The following is a 14,562-nucleotide window of genomic DNA, read 5'->3' as shown; positions in this document are numbered from 1 at the left end:
GACGATGGTGACACACAGATGCATGCCAAGATCGTCGCATCTTATGAAGTGAGTATCGGACCGCGTCCCGAATTCACAAGAAACTAGGGACAGTATTGCTCTGGGGGTATCAGCAAGGACCATTCGCAACCGTGACTGAAGCAGGGCTACGACCCTCCATGCCGTTAGGGCGTCTTCTTTTCATGCTCCAGTGTGGTGCAGTCAGACTCCAGTGGAATCAAGATAGTCACTTACGGAAGTTCGAATGGAGACTTGTTGTCAGTGATGAGAGTCGTTTCTAAGTTCGTGCCAATGACGGTCGTACGCGTATTTGGCACCGAGCGAGGTGGCGCAGTTATTACCACACTGCACTCGCATTCGAGAGGAATTAGTACTCAAAGAACTGCGACTGACGCCCGAACGACAGGGACTTACATGCACCGAGAATAGAAAATAGTGCATTGAGCATGGCTAGCTACTAGCGGAAATCAGGATTTGCGTAATAAAATCTAAAAACGGCTGACTGATTGCTGCACTCTATAATTTATAAGTCACATAACAGTTGCTGAGTGCACCCACTTTCCGAATGGAAGGAAACCTAATGAAGAAACTGATTTAGATAGAGCGGTGCTGCCGCAAGTGTTTGCGCTTGTGGCGCCGCTAATTGTGAGGCGGGCAAATGAGGTCTTTGGAATGGTGGGTGTGACATAGTAAACAAATGCTAACACACACACACACACACACAGACACACACACACACACACACACACACACACACACACACACAAGAAATCCTAAAGGTAACTTATGAACTATGATACCACAGCAAGTAAACAGCAAAAACGAAGAGCACAATCCATAACAGAAAATTTTAACACGAACAAGAAAGTGAGGAACAGCAGAGTGACACAGGAAAAATTGCAGCATAGTGAGTTCGGAATTCTCGTTGGCAGATAAAATGTATGAGTGGTCTGGGTAGAACGCCTCGCACACGTCATATTAGGTGTAGGTGCTCCGACCTGGACGGAGAAACTGTGACAGTGCAAACAAATGAGGGACAAAGAAATGAGTGACAAACAAATCAGTGACACAAAAATATACACTTTATTCCGCTATGATAATTAACTAAAGTTGTACAGCAATTTGTTGGACGCGCTTGCGGACAGCTAAAAACAAGCAGTGGTCTGTGAAGGCGTGTGTTACTGAATACAGTGTCAGCAAAAATATGTCCGTCCTGGGGGCCACACTGTCAATCACTGCAGTCCCCATGTGAAGGCTATGAGCGACTCCAGTTGCAGAGCAAGTCTCGAAAGCAGATCTCCACTACGAACTGTAGCTACAAACAGCAACCCTGGAGCTCCGTACTAGAACTATCGTACGGCAATGTTGTTATGAACCCACCGTTGGTGCTTGTGGCCACTATTTATCGCAACGGCGGCGCAGATATTGGTGATTGTGCTGCGCTTGAGGCTGGCGGCGAACTTCGAAGTGCCGCCCATGGCGCCGGTGGGAAACTGTCTCAGCGCGCCATCTCCAGTTGCGTCACTTGTCAGGACACAACAAAACCAATACAACTAATTTAAAAAATGTAACCATATTCCGAAGAGTACTAAATGGCATAGTATATTTTCATTAAAAAAAGAGAAATACCCGAAACTGACATAAATACCAATGCTAATCTGTTTTTATGTTAGACGTTTCCGACTGGTGAGAAATGATGAGCACAGAATTAAGTAGGCAGACCTCCTAGTTTAAAATATGTTACACATGCATACAAAAATTAAAGTTACATTTAATCAGTTTGATCTCATTGCTTAGTCCCATTTACTTTTAGAATCCGCCTTCCTTCAGTGATTCATAATTAGTATTCAAGCAAAAATTACTTGTATTATCATTTGCTGTATGCTCTTAGTTAGGAGTAACACTTTTCTTCTTCCGTCATGCATTAGGCTTTCCCTCAGCCTGCTGCAGCTATAACTGGTCCTTCCATCGTTTTGCAGGTCTTCCAATGCAACTTTTACTTTGTGGAGTATATCGCCAAAAATATAGTGCTAATCTTGATTTGTCCATTCGTAACAGATGAGATATCCATTTTTGACGGTATTCGTCCACCTTACTGTTTATATCGAAAATATTTAATTCCTTTCTGCTGTCTGTATTTCTTTTGTAGTCCAGATGGGTGTATCCTGCTATGTACCTGACGAATTTCATTTCATTTGCTTGTAATCTTATTTTATCTTCCTTTTCCATTACCCAAGATTCACTTCCATATACCAATGTTCGTACTGCCATAACTTTATAAAATTTTAGATATGTTCCTGTTCTTGCTTTACGTTGGAGGGCTCTTCTGATAGTGCCATTTAAGTAGTTAAATGTCTCAGTTTTGTTTTTTTCATATAGGTCTCCCCTGTACGACAGCATGGTTCCTAGACATTTGAATCTATCTACTTGCGCTATAATCTTGTTGTCTATAATTATTTTTGTTCTTACTGGATTTTTCCACAGAAAGCCATGGCTTTTGTTTTTGAACTGATGTTGATATATTATATATCTGGGATGTTTAGTATAGTTCGTAAGCAGCTCTCTGCAGTCCATCTTCATTATTCGAAATTAACACTCGGGCATCTGCGAATAACATAGTCATAATGTAATCTTTTTCGTTGAAGTAATATGTACAATTCTTCAGTTTCATTCTCCATTGCCGTATAATGTCGTCAATGTATATATTAAAAAGCAGTGGAGAGAGGCTGCAACCTTGTCGAACTCCTACATTAATAACCATTCTTGTTTCTTCATTATCCCAAATTATTTGGATTCTTGTATTAGCATAGATCTTTTGAACTACGTGTACAACGTGTATTGGTATACCTTTTCTTATTAAAATTTCCCACAATAGCTGTCTATTTACTTTATCAAAAGCCGTTACATAATCGACGAAAAGGATGTGTGTTTCTTTACTGAATTCCTTATGTCTTTCTATAATTTTTCGTAGCATAAATATGTTGTCTGTACAGCTTCTCCCCTTTCTGAATCCATTTTGTTCTTCTGACAGCAGGCACTCTGTTATTGGTTTTAATCTTTCGGTTATTATTCTAGCATAGACCTTATACGCTGTATTTAATCATGATATGCCTCTATAATTTCCAGGTTTTGATCTGTCTCTTTTAAATATTAGTTTTATAAATGAGATCTTCAATTTTTCTGGTATTTCCGTTGTTATCCAGCCAAGATTCAAAAATCTGAGGAACCTTTTTTAAATGCCACTGAAGAACATTTTATTACTTCGCTGTTAATGCCATCACTTCCTACTGCCTTTTGGGTCTTTGTATATCTGAGAGCATGTCCTAATTCTTAGAATTCAAGATGATCTGGATTTGTTTCAATATCGGCATCATTTTCTGTGTTCATTTTATCAGTCCACATTTGCTTGTAATAATGCAACCAGTCTTTTTGTTTCTTATTACACTGATATCTGACACATCTTTTCGCTGTTATTCAAGTGCCTTACCATTTTATATGCAAGTGTTTGTTTCCCATGGACATCGTTTTCGATCCTGGCAACAAAGTTCTCAATCGTCTCGATGGAACTTCCTGTTTAGTTTATTCATTTCTGCTGTGTGCTTCATTATTCTCCTGAGTTGGGTTTTGTAGACTTTTTTTTATATAGTTCTCTCTTTATTTGAACAGCCTCCTCAGTTTCCTTTGTTCAAATCATATGGCCTTTTTTTCTTCTCTCTGTGTTTCGTTTTGTCTAAAGCGTTACTGGCTGCAGTTCTTAATATGTTCTTAATAGTTTCCCACTCATCTTCAATACTCTCTGATTCTGGAACTGTGCCTATTATTGTGTCTAAGTATCTTTGATAAAGATTCTTGATTGACTCCTGTTCTAGTAAGTAGACTTTATATACCTCACTTGGTTGTTCTGGGGATTTTTTATGTGTTCTATGCCATCTCTACTTTCGGGCAACTTTTGCTCGTAGCAGGAAATGATCTGTGTTAATGTCGTGCCTTCTATATACACACACGTCCTGAAACAGAACAGATGTTTTTTGTGTAAGTCTACAGGCTTTTGTGGCCGTTGTCACTGAAGTTAAAATCTTCTGGGTCAATAGGCCACGTCATGTTTCTTCTAAAATGTTCGACGCTTCGACCCCTCTGCTGGGATCTTCCTCAGGATCTTTTAGTGTCCACTGTTCTATCTGTAGTGGACACCAAAAGATCCTGAGGAAGATCCCAGTAGAGGGGTCGAAACGTCGAACATTTTAGAATAAACATGACGCGGCCTAATAACCCAGAAGATTTTAACTTCAGATGTTTTTTGGTTTGCCACGAAGTAGTCAATTATTGTTCTAAATCCTTTGGCGGACCATGTGTGTTTGTGTATCTCTTTGTGTTTAAATAAAGAGTTTATTATTCTGAAGTTGTTGAAAGTTCCAAAATTTCTTAACATGGTTCCACTGCTGTTGACTGTAGTTTCTCCAGTATAGCCAACTATATTATCTATCTATCCATCCCTTCCTATTCTTGCATTGTAGTCTCCGCCAGTTACAATATAGTCATTCTTATTTATCCTAGCTAGTGTTTTCTATAGATATTCATAGAACGTCTCGCTTTCCTTCGCTCTACCTTCCTATTGGGTATACACTGCTATACAGGTCAGATATCCTCTAGAAATCTTACATCTTATGCTGCATATCCGCTCATTTAGCCATGCATAGCTTATCAATCTGTTTGTTCATTTTTTATTTATTATTATGGCAACCCAAGATTGTGCTCTTTTGATTTGTTCTACTCCACTGTATATCATAGTATAATTTCCTACATGTTTAGTTCCTTTCCATTTTCTTTTTAGTTTCTGAGATAAATGCTATATCACAACTCCTAATATTTTATGTAGTTCTCCTTCCTTTGTCGGTACCCCTCTGACGTTCCACGTTTGTAAGTTTACATGTTCCGCTATACCAACATCTTTAACCTTTTTCATTTTACGGTTCGTCGAGTGGTTTTCCGTCCGCCATTCCCTATGTAGCTTGCCAGTAACTTTTTATTTCGCCTGGCCGCCTTACGGGGGCTGCGCAGGTATAGTTGGATAGTGGGGCTGCCACTTCAAGGCCCTCCAGCGTGCCTGATTTTCTTGTAAGGGTTTACTCCCCTAGGAAAGCTGGCTTCACTATGCCTCTAGAGCCCTCCCTGGCCTACGTTGTGGATCACACTTCGCCTGGATCCTCTGTCAAGGCCTGTCCGACTTGGGTGACCCTGCTGGTAGCTACGCTACCGTGGGCTACCTTGACTTCATCGAAGCAGGCAAAACCTCACGCCCCATTTATCCGGCGTCGCCTGGGAGGGAGGAGTAACTTTCAAGTAACATAATTAAATTGGTCTCCACTAATTTTCATCTATATGGTCTTATGCCCTGTTGATATGTTTATACAAATAATATATGTACCAGTGATACAAAAAACAATGTATTCTGCATAAGATCATACATTATGTGAGAATCTCAGCGTTACACAGATTTATTAAAGTAAGGTAATTATAACATTTGTTCGTATGACTATTGAAACAAAAATACTTTATTTACTAAAAGCAGTGTGCACTTTTTGTAAAAAAATACTTTATTTACTAAAATAAATGTAATATAATTACAGTTTTTGATTAACTCATTATACTTGAATCTTAAAGTTTCAGCCGCATTTGTTTTTTTTTATGTTAGTTACTATGACCATAAGTTATCTTGCCATTCTCGACTTTCCTTTAGTGTTTGGGGTTTTCATTTACGCTAATTGCCAAAGCATATAAGGTAATGTTTATCTACTCGTGTAATATGAACCATTGATATATCTTAAGTAGGTAGTAAAGAATGAGGCGAAAAATAAAGTGCTGAGATTTAATAAAAGGAGGAATCAAAAGATATCTGAAGCATATTATGAATAAATGTCAAAGAAAACACCATAGACCGAGATGATAATTTCAGATAAAATGAAAATGTATCCTCCGACGGAAATTAAAAAAGTGATTAAGTGAATTTACAGTCGGCGCAGATGTGAGTTGTACCAGTTAGTTAGGCAGCTTATTTGTGAAGTGATGAGACTTTGAACGAATTACTATTTACGAAGTCATGCAAATGGTTCTAATATAAGATGTTCCCATGCAAAACGTATTTAAAATAGTTCGACGAGGATGGGATACGAGCCCACGCGTGCAGAGCACATTGGATTAGCAGTCCAACGCCTTAACAACTTTTTTTTAAAGGGCAGACTGTCTATCTGACTTTTTTCTTCTTTTTTTATTTTTTTGTATTTTTATTTTTTGTTTTTTAATTTTTTTAGAATTTTTACTTCAATAAAGAAGAACAAACAAAATGAAACATCACCAGCACGTAGGAAGGATTGAACCCATACTGGCCGCATCACATTCTAGCACGCTATTGACTTTTTTTTTTAAAAAAAGGTTTAGTAGGTCAGGGGGCAGAGTGGGCAGGGGTCGTACGTCGAGGCTTGGCACGGTGTCCCCGTCTCCTGGCAGGATAAGGGAGAGGCAGCGGGAAGGAAACATTGTACATTTATGTAATTTTCTTTTATTACTAACAATAATATTTTATTTAGTAATTTAATTTTAATGTCCCAAAAGAAAATCATATATGAAAAGGAAGGGAAAGAATAGATAGTGTCGGAAGTTCCATGCGGCTTTTCGCGGATGATGCTGTAATATACAGAGAAGTTGCAGCATTAGAGAATTGTAGCGAAATGCAGGAAAATCTGCAGCGGATAGGTACTTGGTGCAGGGAGTGGCAACTGACCCTTAACATAGACAAATGTAATGTATTGCGAATACATAGAAAGAAGGATCCTTTATTGTATGATTATATGATAGCGGAACAAACACTGGTAGCAGTTACTTCTGTAAAACATCTGGGAGTATGCGTGCGGAACGATTTGAAGTGGAATGATCATATAAAATTAATTGTTGGTAAGGCGGGTACCAGGTTGAGATTCATTGGGAGAGTCCTTAGAAAATGTAGTCCATCAACAAAGGAGGTGGCTTACAAAACACTCGTTCGACCTATACTTGAGAATTGCGCATCAGTGTGGGATCCGTACCAGATCGGGTTGACGGAGGAGATAGAGAAGATCCAAAGAAGAGCGGCGCGTTTTGTCACAGGGTTATTTGGTAACCGTGGTAGCGTTACGGAGATGTTTAACAAACTCAAGTGGCAGACTCTGCAAGAGAGGCGCTCTGCATCGCGGTGTAGCTTGCTCGCCAGGTTTCGAGAGGGTGCGTTTCTGGATGAGGTATCGAATATATTGCTTCCCCCTACTTATACCTCCCGAGGAGATCACGAATGTAAAATTAGAGAGATTAGAGCGCGCACGGAGGCTTTCAGACAGTCGTTCTTCCCGCGAACCATACGCGACTGGAACAGGAAAGGGAGGTAATGACAGTGGCACGTAAAGTGCCCTCCGCCACACACCGTTGGGTGTATAAATGTAGATGTAGATGTAGAAATGTGACATCCTCGATACTTCACTGGGAGTAATTCCTATCCCTCGAAACAACGTAAACCTGCGACTCCTCACCGCTTCGGGAGGCTGTGAAACAAGCTGCCTAGAAAGTTCGCAAAATGCGTTTTATATTTCGAGTGGCGTCGGATGATTTCGTGTTGTTCTAGTAGATAATGTCAATTGTCCACGCCCGATATCAAGGTCCGCGAGAGCACGTAGTGCGATGCGTATCCTCCAATCCATCGGATTGCCGAAGTTTTTTGTGAGGGGAAAAATACAGCGCCAGGGAAAAATAAAGCGTCCGTCGTGATCGTTGATTCGTCGGTGCGTCGGAGGAGGGCGATGATGCGTTGCGTCAGCCGCCAAACATCTTTTGCCTCACCGCACTGCAGAGAATGTTTGTCGGTGTCCTGCATGCCACATATAACGCAGAGTGGGGAATCTACCATGCGAATGTCGTACAATCGTTGGCGGTTGACTGTCTTGCGGTTGATGAATGTATACCATGACGATCTCGCTGCCGTGGTGAGGAGAGGTGTATGGACAGCTCGCCAAATCTGTCGCCAGTCTCGGGTTGGGTATTTAAATTCGACAACATTGCTGCCATGATGACGCCGCAAGTATCGATATATCTCACGGGTAGTGGGGAGTCTTGTAGAAGGTATCTGTAACTGAACATAACTAAAATCAACAAAGAATCGCGCGACGTGAGAAAAAGAGGGCGAAATTGTGCCTACCGCCACCGGCGGTTCAAAGGACGTGGGAAGAAGCACATCCAGGATGGCCGACGTGATGGCGTGTCGCCGTTGGTTCCAAGTTCGTAGCGTCGCTCGCAGGTATAGAGATAGAGCCTTTTTCCGCACATCCGTGAGGCTAAGTCCTCCAGAATGGTGTGGGAGAGTTAAAGTCTCGTATTTGATCTTAAACAACATTCCTTGGCTGACATAGTATCCAAAGGCCGCCATTAATCTGTCAGCAATACCATGTGGCATTGGCAGTACCTGTGCCAGGTGCGGCAGTCGCGAGGCCAGGTGAACATTAGTGTAGTCCACCCTTTGGAGTAGGTCGTGCGTCCGGAGTGAATTGTTGCGTATGTGCAGTCGGACGTGCTGGAGGAGACGTCGATAGCTCGCCGCCGCTGATTGCAGTAGCGATCGGGTGAATAATACACCTAAGCATCTCAAGATGTCCACCGTCGTAAACGGACTGTACAGAGCGTCCAGCCCTCGACCGATGTGCATGATCTTGGTTTTATTCATGTTGACCCTGCTTCCCGCAGCTACTCCGTACGTAGTAAGAAGGGCAACCATCTTACTTACTTCGTTCTCCGACCGGACGAGTATCATCAAGTCGTCGGCATATGCACGAGACATGAAGGAGCTCGCACAGAGTCGGACGCCTGTTAAGAGTCCGTCGGAGAGTCTGCATCAATGGTTCAAGCGCTATTGTAAACAGTATCATCGACAAGGGACATCCTTGCCTAACTGAGCTGCAAATAGGAATCGGTCCTACCTCCCTGCCATTGACTCTCACCGTGGAAGTGGCGCCGTGAAGGAGGCGCATGAGGACGGTAATAAAATCCTGTGGTATCGCCATGCGTCGCATGGTCGAGTCAAGGAAATCATGGTTGATCCTGTCAAAGGCACGATCAAAATCCACCGATACGAACGCCGCTCGCATGCGACAAGCTTCCTCCAGGGAAATTACGTCGCGGTATTCGCCTAGGATAGAATGTATGTTGCTCCGAACCCCTAGACAAGCCTGGTCTGGTGGTATTGTCTTGGATATTACAGTCTTGAGCCTTGGCGCCAACATTAGCGTAAAGATCTTATAGTCAGTATTGAGCATCGTGAGCGATCTAAAGTGATGGGCGCTGACACTCGCTGTCGATTTCGGTATTGGGATAAGCAGTCCCGCCGTGAACTGCGACGGAACGTCCGTGTCAGGACTCAATAACTCATTATACATCAATACCAACTGGGACATCATTAAATCCGCAAATGCGAGATAAAATTCGAGCGTCAACCCATCTGGGTCAGGGGATTTATGCACCGCACCCTTCGTGAGTGCGCCCCGGATGTCATCTTCCGTTAGGGGTTCCAATAACGCCTCTGCATCCGGACCATCCACCTCCTTTTGCATCTGTCACAAAATTTCTTCTCCTTTCCGATTGTCCGTCGGCGTCCCAGTGAAAAGGAGGCGGTAATGCTCCAGAAACTCAGCAGCAATGTCCTGTTGTGACGTCAAGGGCCGACCATCGTCATCATGGAGCACTGTGATCAGGCATAGGCGATTACGCGCATGTCCCTTGGACACATGATGCATGCTAATACGTTCTCCATCGACGTTGTCCAAGCACCGAGCACGGATCGAAAGTCCCTCCAGTCGACGTCTCGTGATCGATAAAATGCAGGCCTGAATGCGATGGACTTCCGCTTGACGCTCGGGCGATGGGGCCCTGGAGGACAGGTCGCGGAGCACCATGTAGTAATAATCAAGTGTATCTCGGAGCCATTTAGCTTTTTGCTTGCCATACGTGATGAGAGCTCTTCGTATCGCCGGTTTTGCACATTGTAGCCACCATGAAAGAACCGTACGGTGCAACGGCAGACGGCGAGTGCATGTCTGCCATGTTTCTTCGATCCGCTGGCGACATTCGAGATCCACCAATAAGGATGAATTAAGTTTCCAGGAACTACGACTCCGCCAGACCCGCTGCCGTGGGAGGGTTAATGTGCATAAATATGCAAGGTGATCCGTAAAAGCTGTGGGCCAACGTTCAGCAGCCAACACGTGATCCCGTAATCTGTCAGAAACATAAATCCGATCCAGCCTGCTCGCCGAGTGGCTAGTAAAATACGTGTAGTCCTCTCGCTGCCCATGGATCCATTAGGGCCATGTCTCGGCAGATCGTGTTCAGAGCGTGGCAGGAGCTGAAATTAGGAGTTTGATCCTTCGTTGCGAGTACACAGTTAAAATCTCCCCTTACCAAGATGTGGTGATACCTCCCATGGAATAGGGGGGCAATCTCCTCCGAGTAGAATCGTGCACGCGCCTGTCGATTGTCAGATCCGGAGGGTGCATAGATGTTGACGATACGAATGCCGTTCACGGTCATAGCCAAACCCAGAGCCGAAGGAAGGTAATCGAGGTCACACATCGGAATCCCTTCCCGGACTAGTATCGCTGTGCCACGTCCTCCATCTGAAGTCGGCGCTAGATAAGTGTTGTGCCCATGCACGTCGGGAAAAGTAGCATTGCACGTTTCCTGCATCAGCAGAATATCAACGTCTGTGGCGTAAATCATGTCCCGGAGAAGAGAAGCGAACGTGCGGTGTTAATGTTCACTGTGCCCACCTTATATGCTTGGTCCGTTGTCGTTGTCATGCTCGTGTCATGTCACTGAGAACTCCAAGGGCTGTAGTCCACTTTTCGTGCTCAGAGGGGTGCCCGCCAATGGGTTGCCCTCCGTTGTTGTCGTTCCGTGGTGTGCATCCTGTAAGTGAGTTGTCATCATTTGGGGGTGACAATTCCTGTATGTCTTCGACTGGTTCCGCCCAGTCGCAGTGGTCATCAATCCGAGAAACGTCCTCTGATGTGTTTCGATGTGGCTGCCGGGACATTGGCGTCCCTGACTCCTTCGACGGCAGCGCTGGGTCAGTCGGTGTCAATGAAGAGGGACCGTCTGAAACGCAGGACATCCGGTCACCATCTGACGGAATCCTGCCAGCGTCCTCTAAAGGCACGTGTTCCGTGTCAGACAGTTCTTCGGCTAGCATAACTTCCGTGGCCCCTAGGCAAGGGGGAGACGCGTCACCCGAACTATGGCGACGCTTTTTGCGACGCTTCGGCGATCGCTGTTTGCGTGCCCTGCCCTCTGTTGCCTCACTGTGTTCGTCGATCGTTCGTTGGTCCGTTGCCGGCGCGTCTCGACCTCTACTTCCACGCCGCGTGCTACATGTGAGTTTTCGGAGGGTTCCTCCCTCATCTGACGTGACGTGGGTCTAGGGACATTCTCCGAGTCACCTCCATGCTCCCGTAACTCGGTCTGCTCTTGCAGAAACACGTCCTTGTCACGCTCCGAACTTGGCAACACCTTCCGGCGGGCCACCGACGCTTACGTCATCGGCAGTTGCGTGGGAACTTCTCGCTGTGACGCTTCTCCGTGTGGCAGTTGCACGACGCGGCGTTGTATGCACTCCGAGCGGATATGTCCTTCTCCACCACAGCCAGAACAGGTGCGTGGCTGGCCATCGTAAATCACAATAGCTCGACATCCTCCAATGTATAAATAAGAAGGGATATGTTTAGTAAGGACGATCCGCACCGTCGCCGTTTAGCAAAGAACAGGTGCTAAAACTTGCCTAGTGATCAGACGTATGACTGAGTACCGTTCCATATGGTCGCAGCGATTCAGTAACCATCGATTCTGGCACCTCAAACGCAATTCAAAGATCCGAATGACTCTCACACCCAATCCTGAAGGAGCTACTGTTACATCGCTGATATGGCCATCGGAGTGTCGAAATTTAAATCCTCTTTGAACAGCGGAGAGAGTTCTTTCACACGCAGCTTCATCGGTCATCTTTACGTACATTGTACTGCTTACAATGGACAGATGTATTCCAATTATGTCTGCAGCAGGTAAACGAACTTCTTCCCTCAGAAAACGCTCCATTTCGAAAGCTTTAGGTCTGGCATATTCGTTGTCGAACGTAAACTGGAACGTAGTCTTTCGAAAATGTGTGCCATGGCGATCGAGTCAGACAACAACACGCTCGAGTACCGGCGGCGTAAACACTTCCTCGTCCACGCGCGCCCGCGGCCGGGACAGCAGGTCCGTGCCGCGCCACCGCCGAAAGCAGACTTAACCACTCGGCCACCTCGTCTTGGAGCACATGTGTGTTATGCTCTGTTTCTGTATACGTAAGTTTCATTACGACAGAATGATATGTAGAAGCGATTGTCAGCATTTTTTTCTTAATTGTGCTACCATCACATCAGCAATGATATACTGCAGATGACGTAAGTCAGTCAAGTAGAATGAGTGATTGCCAATGCGGACAATAACAAACTTTATTGTGTTCCGCAATTACTATTAGTCACCGCCGTTCTGCACAAAATGAAACTCTCAGAAGTGGGAGCTTCAGATGACCAAGCGTTTAGAAGAAAATAGTGCTTTCGATGCCGATCGGGAGCGACATGACCCTTTTGTGTAACGGTAAATTCCAAGCATCAGTTGGCGATGTGGAAGAGGTGCAAAACGATCAACATATGAAAAATTTATTTATTTTAAATTTTCTACCTTCACGTCACTTACACTGCAAATAAACCGAAATAATGTTAATTATGTTCTACTTTCTAATAATTTCATAAAATACATGAAAAGGAAAGGCACAGCAAGTTGTGTTGGATGAGTACGTGGCAAAATACAGGAATGTCGTCAATGCTTACTCAGAATGTGGGTAACATACAACAACCTTATTCAAAAAAAATTTGAGTGTTGTGATGTAGTCTTCCTTCTCTCAGATGGAAGTCGTCGTACACAGTCAGCTTTTCCATCTTTGTCGATGTCTCACAAGGACCACACTACCACATGGATGAAATCTTCTCTTGTGTTGTAGCGTGCGCCAAGAGGAGGTTCCTCCGTTTTGGTGAACGGGTCGTAATGGCACTGACTCTTATCGGATGAATACGTTGGACGTTATACCGTCTCCCATCCCCACGTACGCAGGAGTTCCTCCACGTGGAAGAGGAACATTGTAGAGCGCTCCGACCACTTGCCATTCCAGTCTTGATCTACGAACGTTGTTCCTGTTTCCTAAATATATTGTTAGGTCGCTTGCACTGGATTCTCGCACTTTCGCGCAGTAGACACAGAAACAAACACAGCCATCGCCACCCACTACATTATTAAAAGTGACCTGCTAGAAGCTACAGACGGCTGGCATGCCATGTTACACACGTCCTTCATTTTACGGCAGTATTGACACTACTTTTTATCCTATCTATGTATAAGATGAACATCGACACCGTAAGGTCTATAGTTCTCCAGCAAAAAGAATCTAAAAGAAATTCTAGCCACCCAGTAATGATATTCCAAATGGATGCACAAGTAGAATGGCTCTGAGCACTATGGGACTCAACTGCTGAGGTCATTAGTCCCCTAGAACTTAGAACTACTTAAATCTAACTAACCTAAGGACATCACAAACATCCATGCCCGAGGCAGGATTCGAACCTGCGACCGTAGCGGTCTTGCGGTTCCAGACTGCAGCGCCTTTAACCGCACGGCCACTTCGGCCGGCACACAAGTAGAAAGTTATAGTATTTAATTACTCGCATTTACTACTCCGAATTTATATACAGGCAGTATTTGAAGGTGATATACGTGCTGCAAGGTCATGATTTTGATAAGATGCACACATCGTCGAATTTTCCGAGATCACACGACTGTACAACGTCTAATGAAACATCTGTATACTGCATGGGAAAACCATTGCCTAGTGTCGTGTAGCGTTTTCAGCACACGGCAGTTTATAACTTAGGAGCAGCCAAGTGCATTCTTGGCTGAAACAGTACGGACGTCACGTGAGAGTGAGGGCGCGTATTCCTGGAATGCGGCACCGTTCCGTTCTCCCAACTGACTCACGATCGTTCTCAGATAACGGCGGGTGTCTTGTAGCTCGACGTGTGAGTATTATTGCCAGATGCTTTCTGTGGGGGGATGTAGCTCAGTGGTAGAGCGTTCGCTTTGCATGTGAAAGGCCCCGGGTTCGATCCCCGGCATCTCCAACCAATTTTTATAATGAACTTCCAACTTCATTCAGTAGCATTAGTAATTAATCTGAAAGGGGCATGCGAGTGGACTCGAACGCTTGGAACAACACGAACACGTGCTTACAATGTAAATTACTAATCCGAAAAAGATACAGAAAACGGCGGATCTTACCATTATACACATTCTAATGATTAACTATTAAAGGTCTAGGGTAGCAATTTTGGTGACGTGAGGAAAGAAAAAGCTTCGCCGAGTGCCGTCCGTCCGTTAATCTCCGTGTTCGTTCCTGTTCCTTGTGAT

At 44.4% G+C, this 14,562-nt stretch overlaps 1 non-coding gene across 1 annotated transcript; it reads left to right on the top strand.

Moving 5' to 3' along the window:
- Window positions 1–14,204: 14,204 nt before the first annotated feature.
- Trnaa-ugc (transfer RNA alanine (anticodon UGC)) lies at window positions 14,205–14,276 on the top strand. The gene has a single exon. It is a non-coding gene; the product is annotated as a tRNA-Ala (tRNA).
- Window positions 14,277–14,562: the final 286 nt, after the last annotated feature.

The sequence above is a fragment of the Schistocerca cancellata genome, chromosome 7 (genome assembly GCF_023864275.1).
Source record: "Schistocerca cancellata isolate TAMUIC-IGC-003103 chromosome 7, iqSchCanc2.1, whole genome shotgun sequence".
Taxonomy (NCBI): Eukaryota; Metazoa; Arthropoda; class Insecta; order Orthoptera; family Acrididae; genus Schistocerca; species Schistocerca cancellata.
This window is presented reverse-complemented; position numbering and strand designations above follow the sequence as displayed.